This window comes from Sinocyclocheilus anshuiensis, unplaced genomic scaffold (genome assembly GCF_001515605.1).
Source record: "Sinocyclocheilus anshuiensis isolate Anshui unplaced genomic scaffold, SAMN03320099.WGS_v1.1 scaffold419, whole genome shotgun sequence".
Taxonomy (NCBI): domain Eukaryota; kingdom Metazoa; phylum Chordata; class Actinopteri; order Cypriniformes; family Cyprinidae; genus Sinocyclocheilus; species Sinocyclocheilus anshuiensis.
In genome coordinates, this window is record NW_015548228.1 from 1,122,842 (window position 1) to 1,134,846 (window position 12,005).

Consider the following 12,005-nt stretch of genomic DNA (forward strand, 5'->3'; position numbering starts at 1 on the left):
TATATAAAATCTTAAAATATAATTATATATAGATGGATATATTAGAGCGGGAGTGTCAGTCAGACGCACGTAAAAAGCATGCACTCTTATTTCAATGTTGTTGTTAATGTTGAGGTTAGTCAGCGGTTAACTTACTGAGAGCGGGAGTAATGGCTACCTTCATAAGTGATTGCGTATGCCAGGACAGCTATAAAGCCACAATAAGCCCGCGGAGCGAACTTGTCATTTCATCTGATGAATGACGCAGAGGAATGTTAACAGGTGAACTCTGACCAATAAGAGGACATCTTTAATCACATGTGACATGCATAAACACAACTTTGCAATGTTGCCTTGTGAACGCGAACCGAACCAAGAAGAAAATGCAACACTGTAACAAATTAAGTCCCTGTTTCGGAACAAAGCAAACGATATACAGGTCTTAAAACAACTTTTAAAAAAACACTGGGTGGATTTTTATCATTATAAACTTAAAACGGGACTAAAATATACACAAAGTACATTCCTGAAACATAAATTTACCTGACTTCTGCTGGGAAAACTAGTCTAGTCCTAACTGGGCCTTACTCCTGCATAAACACAAATACACACCACAGAGAAGGAAATACAATGAAATCAGAGAAGAAAATGGATGGACAATGCAATAACCACATTCAGAAGCTATCTGATATAGCTTAATGTAATTGATTTCTGTGTGTGCGTGTGTTCCGGCATCAATCCGTGTTATGATTTTGATCTTGATGAAGGTCAAAAAACAGGCAGTTTAACTCACTCACAGGCATGAAAGCAACTCTCTCTCTCATTCCCTTTCCATTATTTCACTCCTCATCAGAGTTCCAGGCTGCAAGCCTTTCCTTTTCTGTTTCCACCTTTCTCTATCCTCACGTCACAAATCCATAGAGAGCATAAGCAATTTAATGGCACATTACCATAATGCATTGAACGCTAAAGCCAAACATCAGCTCACTACCACTTGCTCCAAATTTACATGTAACATTAAGCCACTACAAATGTGCATTCACTGCACTGCACCCCGATAGCTTTGCTTGTAAACAAAACCCTGGCGTTCTTATTACTGAGCTAAAAGACTTGGTAATTACAGACAACAAAATGACCTCACTAACAAACAGTGTCTCAGACACACACGCTTCACTAAATGACTGAGCATGCCACGATGACATATGAACAGTGTTGCGAAGGTTACTTTGGAAATGTAATAGGTTACAGGTTACAAGTTACCCTATTTAAAATGTCACAAGTAGTGTAACTATTTCAATTACTTTATTAATTTACATTTGATTACTTTTCTAAATTTCTAACCAATGTTTTCAACTGTTAATCATTTTGAAGAATTTAAACCAGATAGGGTTAAACTTACAGTAGTACTCAACACTGATTACTGTCAGACTTTCAAAATCCTTCATCCCCTGAATTAAGATTAGAATCATTTAATTTTAAAGCACAGCCACCACAAAATCAGACTTTAGCACCTCTTTTTACTTTGAGATCAATATTAAATACAGATTTAAATTCATAACAAGAAATAGTATATTAATACTTATTCAGATGTAACCCCTTTTGTATTCGTTAACATTTTCATAAGTAACTGTAATTTAATTACAGATTACAGTTACATTTATTTTGTAATTAAATTATGTAATGCTGTTACACATAACCGGTTACTTCCCAACGCTGCATAATATGACTATGAGCAGACAGAGTGGGTGGCAGAGATGAAGTTGAAACAATCATGCAAAATGGTTGTAAAGTATATACACAAGAATATACTGTATTAAGGATTTCAACAAGCTTTTTAAAAAAGATATAGTTAACACTTTATTTCGATAGTCCACTTTAGACATTATATAAGCTATAACTATAAGCTCATTCCATGTTAAATCTTTTGTTTTCTGTTTTTGTTTTCAGTTAGTGCAGAGGGCGGAGAAATTAGCTAGTGGGCTTTGGTCTTGTTTATTTGTTTATTTAGCACCGCTCATTTTCTTTCTCTCTGTGGTTGTTTTTTTCCCCCTCCTGTATAAATTTGTTCTTTACTTTAGTTGTATATAGCGTTGTATGTATTATCTAATTTTGCCTTGAGTATAAATTCTTTCTTTGGCACTGTAAATAAAGCGAACCACTTATTTGCATTTTGCCGTTCCGGTCGTGATTCTTGGTTGGTACCCCACGGTTATCTTAGAGACAAATTCATAAGGTTGTGCTAATTCTTATGTGCGTCTTCTCCATACCTCTGAGCCACTAGGGGATGTAACATATGTGGGGGCTCATCCAGGATCTTTCACCTGTATTTGGGAAGTTCCGGTAGTTAGCATCATTCTTTGTTTGCTCTGGGCTCAAAATACAATTTTTGGAGGGGGAAAATTTACTTCAGAATGATGGCAGCATCATGATGTTATTTTTACACAAAGATTAATAAGATCTGTTGATTTTAGCAATCTGTTGCATTACATGCCAATGGTGACATTTCAAGAATGGGGGAAAAGCTATTTGTTTCTCGAAACCTGCAAACCTTTAACTCAAGAAGTTAAAAATCAAACTTTTTAGCCAGGAATCTCTGGTTGAGTTGATGTGGAATGACCCTATAACTAACTTTACAACTCCATGCCAACTAGCAGTCATTAGAGTATTAAAGTAGATATTCTACTGGCTATAACTAACTTTGCAAGTATGTCAACTTATAATGAACATTAGTTGGCATGTAGTTTTTTATAGTTAGTAGAATGTCAAAAGTGGACTATCGAAATCAGGTGAAACCAAAATATAACATCTGAAAGTGCAATTCAGTACCTATGTTGCATATTGTTGGGATAGAAAAGAAAAACAGTGATTTTCTCATGAAAGAATGTTGGAGGATTGTTAGCAAGGTGTCATGAGTGCATCACCTCAGCCCTACCCATAACCCCCTCTGCCCCCACACACCTTCCACATCATCTCGGCCTGCTTTGTATTCTGGTCGCGCTGCCGTGTGCTCTCTCTCTCTCTCTCTCTTTCCAGCAGTGATGGCTGAGGAACAGAGGGAGGGAGACGAGTGTCAGAGGGAGACCAGCCGATTACCATTTCAGTGCAAACACACACTTTCACGGTTTCAGAGTGACACAACAGGCTCGTGCACACATACATACATATGACATATTTGTGCCAGGAATACCCATGAATCCCTAACCTTGTGCTGAAGGCCACTATTTAAGCATTTACAGATTAGATGCAGCTGTGTGAATGTGTGTGTGTGTGTGTGTGTGCGTGTGTGTGTGTGTGTGTGTGTGTGTGTGTGTGAGAGAGAGAGTCAGGCAAATTCAGTGTTTAAATATGCAGCTGGTACCGGATGTTTCCCTCTCTCTCTCACTCAATATTAAACATCATCCTGCAAACACACAGACTGCATGTGTAACTTTGCTCTCTTACTCATCTCCATACAAATGGAGTCCATACATAAAGTGCAATTTAGGTTACATATTGTTGGGACAGAAAAGAGAAACAGTGATCTTCTCATTAATAATCATGATCTTCTCATGATCTTCTCATGATAATCACAACGTGAAATAAATCATTTCAGAAGCTTTTGTGTGATAGCATGAAAAAGATTTATATAAACATTTATATAAATTATTGCAGTCCCACAACCACAAACAAGCTGTAATTTTGCTAATATATTAGATTGTCTTTCTTTTTTGTGAGTATTTAAGTATTATTATAAAATTAGCGTTCATCATTTTATTCAATTAAAATATTTAAAATGTCATTTCTATTACAATCATTCCCACCACGGTATGCTGTTAAACTCAACACATATCACCATTCAAAAGTTTGGGGTAAAGTCTTTTATTCTCACCAAGGCTCCATTTATTTAATCAAAAATACAGTAAACAGAACTATTGTGAAATATTATTACAATTTAAATATTGAAAATATATATAACCTATACTATTACTATATATAATGCAATTTATTCATGTGATAGCAAAGCTGAATTTTCAGCATCATTACGCCAGTCTTCAGTGTCACATGATCCTTCAGAAATCATTCTAATATACTGATTTGATGATCAAGAAACATTTCTTATTATTATCAATGTTGAAAATAGTTGTGCTTCTTAATATTTTTATTGAAACCGTGATACATTTTTTCAGGAGTATAAAAAGTTCTTCTGTAACATTATAAATTCTGTTACAGCCACTTTTGATCAATTAAATGCATACTTCCTGAAGAAAAGTATTATTTTATTTAAAAAACAATGCTGGACAATGGACAATGTTGGAATTGTTAGTGGACAATTTAAATAAACTAGTGAGCATTAAGAGTGAGAGCTGCGAATAGGGAGACATCTCACAGGCTGCTTTTAAAAGCAGATATTTGTCTGCATGGGACACTCCACTGAATGTGTTCATTCAATTGAGTGATGGAGCGCGGTGCCGATGGAGCCTCATTGTCTGGTACTAATGGCTAACAGCAAACAACTGTGGGCTCCTCAGGCCAGACAAAGTGGTGATTGCTTGTTTCTGTCTGCAGGCACAGACACAGGCTCCAGTCTGACCTAGTTCTGCTGCCGATAAAAAGAGAATTAAGACCAGTCCAGCAACAAATCGCAGCACTACTTCCAGTCCTGACAGGTGAACAGTCAATCACAGACGAATGACATGGAGAGGGAGATCAGGGGAATGCTTAAATACATGCAAAGAATAGAATAGAATAGAATAGAATAGGATAGAATAGAATAGAATAGAATAGAATTCAAGTATCAAATATGTCTAGCAGTGAGTAATTTGTGTGAGATCAAGGTGAACCTACAGTCGAAGCTCAAGTGAAGATGTTTAAGATAAATACATGACAGTGACTTATGGGTAGATGCTTTTTCTACTGATATCAACAGACAAAAAAAGGCAAAAACAAAAAAGAGAGACAGTGGATATGTAGGTAACTGCCAAAGCGTCCAGTGAGTCTGACAAAGCCAGTGAGCGCAGTGACTGCAGGAGAGGAAGAACAGGCTCAGGCCCCTGTGTGCTTTCTGTGGTGCTGTGTGATTGCCTCACTGTTTGAATTATATCAGCTAATGATAAGAATCACTGAAGAATGGCATGAAGCCAATATTATCGAGAAGTAACAACTTCTGAAAGCCTCCTTTCATATTCAGCTGAATATCAGAGACCATTTAGAATCAGAGCAATAAAGGTGTGCACATAATTTAATTTCATATATGGGTGATTCTTCAATTAGGGGAACTTTTCTGCCCCCTAGAATGAGATCACTAGCTTTTTATTGCTTTTTTATTACCTACTTTTTGAGTGGCAAAAGGTTAAATTACCCTAACTTCTTAACTCCCCTTTATACACACAATATTTATATACACACACTACTGTTCGACAGTTTGGGGTCAGTAACTAGCTGTCTTTTTTTAATAATCAAAATACAGTAAAAACAGTAATATTGTGAAATATTATCATTTGAAATATTTTCTATTTTAATGTATTGTAAAATGTAATTTATTATTGTGATGCAAAGCTGAATTTTCAGCATCATTATGGAAACATTATAACATGCTGGTTTGCTGCTCAAGAAGCATTTCTTATTATTATCAATGTTGAAAACAGTTGCGCTGCTGCTGGTTAACATTTTGTGGAAACTGATACATTTTCAGGATTCTTTGATGAATAGAATGTTCAGGAGAACAGTGTTTATTTGAAATACAAATCTTTTACGACATTATGTAATACACTGTATTTATACGTATATGTACATATTGATTTGGTATTTATACACTGTAAAATGTGGTAACAAGTAATTGTTATATTTTTAACTAACTCAAAATGGTTTTCATATTAGTACCCATATGGAACTTTTGAGCAGTGACAGCTTTTGTACCCTTTTTTCTGAATGTAGTGTAGTCAGGTTAATTCAGTCAAGTTAAGTAATATTTTCGACTCAAATAAACAACAGTTATACAGATAAATTGAAGAATCACATATCTGAACACAGGTCTTGTGTAAGCCCGTATTAACCTCCGTCTCGAGTAATCCGTTCACAAGTAATCTGGTGAGAGAGATCGTCGTTTACACCTAACATGCATCTCGTAATTTGTAATTGAATTTCTTAATTTCACAAACGAGACCTCAAGCACAAACGAGACATTAAGCCGAGTCCTTGCTGTCATTATAGTTGAGTAAATTAACGGTTTGAGTGATTGGATCAAAAACCATATTGGAGCCATTTGGACTTTAGTGCTGTCTACTTGTGTTCGAATCACCTGAGACGACAAAATAGGGCCGTAATATAATATAATATAATCCAGACCATCTAAACAAAACAGTCAGTCAGTACAGCAATGCTCTGTTCTGACAAAAGCAAAATGACTGAATTATCATTAGCAGGTTAAAGTCTACATGTACAAAGATGGACAGATGAAGAGAGAGAACACAGAGAAAGATGAGAAGAACGGCATGAGCGGGACATTGAGGACAGGAAGGATGTCAAAGGGGATCTGGCTGTTCATTCATAAAGACTAATCGATTCACAGGAGGAAAGTGCTAAGAAAGCATCTGTGGGCTTTCTGTGCTCCCAGCAAATTACACACTGATTGATATGGATCCTATAGCCGCCAAGCGTCGGATTTATTAACTAAATCTGTAGATATGGACACACACATTCGAAAGAAGTGTACACACACAGCTGTGTTCAGGGATGTAATTTTCTGATTTATTTTAGGGTTTATCTTGTGAGCCAAGACCTAAAGCCTCGCAGTAAATCCTCTTTTATACACAAAAACAAACACATATATTCAAATAGACTGACTCTGACAACTTAGTAAAGGATTTTTGGGCCTAAATTAGCCATTACTGTGGTCCCACTGAAAAAAACTAAGAGAAATATCTACCCTTTGCAGAAACAGACAGCGCTCCAATTAATTCAGATTGAGTCTGGAAAGAAATAACTGTCATTAAAGCACCCCTGCTGTTATAAAGCCCCGGTGAATATACCAGCATGCACCTGTTTGTGTGTGTGACTGAGAGAAACAAGAAGATAACTAGTGAAAGGATAGATGGACACCCCTCAAGGTTACCCATCACAGCAATGTTATTGCTGGAGGCTGGCGTATCCCATGTTGCCATTTACTGTGGATTAGATCTCTGGCTGATGTTTAGTGCAGCAGCAGTGACACTCTACGGTTCACCTCTTAAAAAAAAAAACACTGCATCCAATCATCAACACACTGCCATAAAACCATTATGTCATCGTTAGCCAATCACTGGAGAGTTCACATTAAAGCATGGATATGATGGCAGAGCTCTCCTGAGGTTAAATGCATTCAGATTAACACACAAAAATGTAATTTAAGATAGGAATATTGAAGTATATCACACAGCTATCAAAAATTCACAAACTGTAGTTATAATGGATATTTGTCCCTGATGAATTTACTGTTACAGCTATAATTTTTACAATTCAATTAGCCTGGTGTTTTTTAATATAGCCAAAGTATTTTTTATTTACACTACAGTGTAAAAGACAATTGCACATTACCACATTTTACACGGTATAAATACCAAAATAATACACACATATATCAATACAGGATATACTGTTCAAACGTTGGGGATCAACAAGAGACATTTATGATGTTATAGAAGATTTCTATTTCAAATAAATGATATTCTTTTGAACTTTATTAAAAAAGTTCAAAATGACACTGAAAAATGTATCTTGGTTTCCACCAAATTATTAAGCAGCACAACTGTTTTCAACATTGATGATTGATAATGATAATGTTTTATAAGCAGCAAATTAGCATATTAGAATGATTTCTGAAGGATCATGTGACACTGAAGACTGGAGTAATGATGCTGAAAATTCAGCTTTACCATCACAGGAATGAATTACATTTTAAAATGTATTAAAATAGACAACAATTATTTTAAATTGTAGTAATATTTTACAATATTACGGTTTATCAATTAAATGCTGGCTTGATAAGCATAAGACACTTCTTTCAAAAATCATTTTGAAATGAATAACACACGTTAGGTTTTGCACAGCTAACAAAAAACATATCCTTCTGGCACTCTAGATATGGAGGTTTAGTAATTTCCCTGTTATCATCTGCAAAATGACCGCTTCTCTTCTCTCATATGAGGCTGTAAGTGTGCTGCTATATGATACAATCTCTGTATTATATTGAGCCTCCCTCTCAAACCCTGTTACACTAATTCAAAATCCATACAGCTGAAGAACTGGCATAATATAAATCCTCTCTCAATCCATGGCTTTATATTCAGACAGTAATATTAATGCAAGGCTTGTTCTATACAAATACACATGAATGAAAAAACACACAAAGCATCACTAGCACACTATTATAGCACCTCGGGTTATAGTCATGCAGCAGCAGAATACAGCTGTCAGTCCAGTTTGAAGTGCTAATACTGTTCTTCTCATAGACATTTAAGTATACAACCACACTTTTAACCACAGATACAACCTACATTTTCAGCTGGAAATCAATATTTGGGATGTAATTGTGTGGTTGCAGAAAGAAATCTGTAAACTCTCATTACGTTTTTAAATGTTCTCGGCAAATTCGCACTCTTGTCAATGAAATATTAGATCATTGCACTTTTCCCCATTCTGACCTTTAATGAACAAAAGTTTGGACTTCAACCAACTGGTTGAGAAGTGTTGAGTAATACTGTAGCTTCTGCTCCTCCTGCAATGTGATGAAGTTTACAAATAACAAGATTCAAGAAGATAACAAGATGGTTTCCTGCCTAATAATACTTTCGGGTGGAGATTTGATTATCATGAATCAGAAAAGGAGCAAATCCAAGCTGATCTGAATCATAATGCTTTTACACTTTTACTCAGCTGCCAAACTGTGCTCTACCAATCAGCTGAGAAAAGAGAAGGGAGGTTTTGACCTTGTATCTGTGAGGACAATTTTAAATATTAAACTATTACATTAAGTGCACTACAATTACCTATCACTGTGAGTGATAGGTAATCTATGAGTTAGAAAAATTGATTGACTCCTGTTGTATTTTCAGGACAGTTTGAGACTAAATAGTTGAATATAGAAGCAGACAAAGACAACACATTTTACAATGCCGCACACAAACAGTTTTAAAGGGGTAATCCTCTGTGAAGTAAATGACTATATTTTGAGTAATTGTCTAACCTCTTGAGTATAACAATACGTCCCTCTTAATATCTGTTTGTCAGAACTGTTAAATGTCATTTGTAACCATTCCTCAACCTGCCATTCACCCCAGCAGACATATTCTGTGCAGAAACTCAAATCCGGCGCAAATCACCTCAACAGCACTCAAACAATCAGAACGGAGGCAAAATTGGGGTGGTGTCAGGATGGCTATATTCACCTAGATCACAGGTATAAATGCTGCTTTGAACATTACTATCCTGATACATGTAACACAATATTTTCTCCTGTTAAACAGATGGAGGGAGGTTAATGGGAGTGTTTACAAGTAGTGTGGAGTGCAGAAGCAGGATAAGAGAAGACACTTGTGACAGTGCATTCAGTGAGATTATATATACTTCAGGTACGTTTCAAATGTATTCATGTTTTAAAACTACCATTTTTTGTTTTTGCTTTTTTCAATCACGGTTACTGTTTACTACTGGTACTGCAGGTGGTCTGCTAATTATGATTTGTTCTAAAACTACATTTTGAGCAAAAAATTAACAAGTTAACTTCAAAGCTTAAGTTGAAGAGATAGTCCACCCAAAAATGAAAATCCGCTGTTAATTTTCTCACCCTCAGGCCATGTAGATCTAAAGAAGGACAGTAGAGAAGATTTTTAGCTGAAACTGTGGTCTTTGGTGATTCATAAAATGCAAGTCAACGGCTGCCCATTTTTGAGGGTGAGTAAATTAACAGCACATTTTCATTTTTGGGTGAACTATCCCTTTACGAAGTTGCTTCTTCAGTGAGCCTCCTCCATTAAATGTATTTAAATTGAATGTAAATTGCATTAAAATGTAATGACCAAGTATATGACTCTGTACATCAACTATGATTATTTGAATAGCTTTGCTATGTAAGCAAAGTATATAAATAAATTACTATGGTACTATACAGATTTTATTATAGGACATGCTCACAGTATGCAACATTCACATTATGTATGTACACTACCAATCAAACGTTTTCAAATGTTCAAACATCAATATGATTTTTTTTAAGAAACTAATACTTTTATTCAAAAAAGATGCATTAAACTGATCATAACCTTGGAAAGAGATTCTGTATTATATATACTACAGCATTTGCATTGGGAAAAATTGAAAAGCACATCACACAACAAAATATCACACAACCATGAGAATGAACACACACACTCGCCATGAGAATGAACAATGGATTTCACAGTCTTGGAAAACCTGGATAAATGAGGTAGTCCAATTAAAAAGGTGAGATTTCTAGACCTGGAAAATTCATGTAAAGTAATCAAATCTTATAACTCCATGGCTGTTTTTTACATTTTATGAATATGCATTTTTCCAGTTATGCCAACTCTTTAATATTTTATCAGGTAGAAACTGAGTAAAACTATTTTTGAAAAGTCCTTCTCCTTAATCCTTATCCAGTAATTTATGAACGACTGGAAAAATCATTGGAGTTAAAATAATGTTGAAACCACTGGTCTAACAGTGTATGACCTGCTATAAATCAGTAAGATTTTTCAACAGGAAAAGAAAGAACAGAAGGAGAGAACTTGTCAGATGCTGTCTTGTTCTACTGTTCTTGAGATTATCTGTAGTGAAGCTCCTGTAATGAGCATCAGTGTTCTCCATCCGCTTCTGTTTCTTCTTTTGTAGGCATATCGGCCCTCTCTTTTGTGCTTACCAAAGCTGGTCTGTCCCAAGAGAGTGTGGGTATGCCTTCAGCAGCCAGCCTCCTTCTCTCCTACTCTCTCCCTGCCTTCCCCAGTTGCACTCCAAGCAAGCATTCCCTTAGTTTCAATCCATCTCTCCATATCTCATCTGCTGTATATGTGCTTTACTGTGCTGAAGAATTTGCTTGTCTTCTCTAGTAGCATTTCTGTCTCAGGCCTCATATGAAATTTTTCTATCATTCTTCTCATGCTTTATTTTTTCTCCCAGCAGACTTCAGTGACAAATGCCTCTAAGCACCTCTTTGCCCATCTCTCTTCCTTTGCCTTTTTCTATCTTTTTTGTTTTTCTGCCTGCATTTCGCAGCCTTCTTCCTGGAAGAGTTACTTTGAAACTGTGAAATACAAGACAAAAGAGGAATCTAAAACTAGATTTTTATATTTTCTCAAGAAAAAGAATGCAAAACTCACCATGATGCTACACTGCTGTAGGTGGTAGCCTGGGTGTTGGTATGCAGTTGCTTAGTAGTTCTTCAACTAAGAGTTTATTAGTATGTTGCTATATGGTAGCTAGGGTGTTCTGGGCGGTCATAAAGCCACGGTCACATTAGACTTTGATCATGCAAAATTTCTACAGACACCGCAGACCACAGACACTGTTTTCACCATATGAATCACCAAATGTAAACTTTGTGAAGTGAAGTGATATGTGGCCAAGTATGGTGACCCATACTCAGAATTAGTGCTCTGCATTTATCCCATCCAAAGTGCACGCACACAGCAGTGAACACACACACGGAGCAGTGGGCAGCCATTTTTTGCTGCGGCGCCCGGGGAGCAGTTGGGGGTTCGGTGCCTTGCTCAAGGGCACCTCAGTCGTGGTATTGAAGGTGCTTACAAGAGAGCACTGTACATTCACTCTCCCCACCCACAATCCCTGCCGGTACGAGACTCGAACCCGCAACTGTTGGGTTACGAGTCTGAGTCTCTAACCATTAGGCCACGACTTCCCCACAGAACAGCAAAATTCACGAGTTTGCATTTGCGCAAAACTTGGATGTAGTTGGACCACACCTTAACGGGACAGTTCACCCAAAATTGAAAATTCTGTCATTAATTACTCACCCTCGTGTTGTTTCACACCCGTCA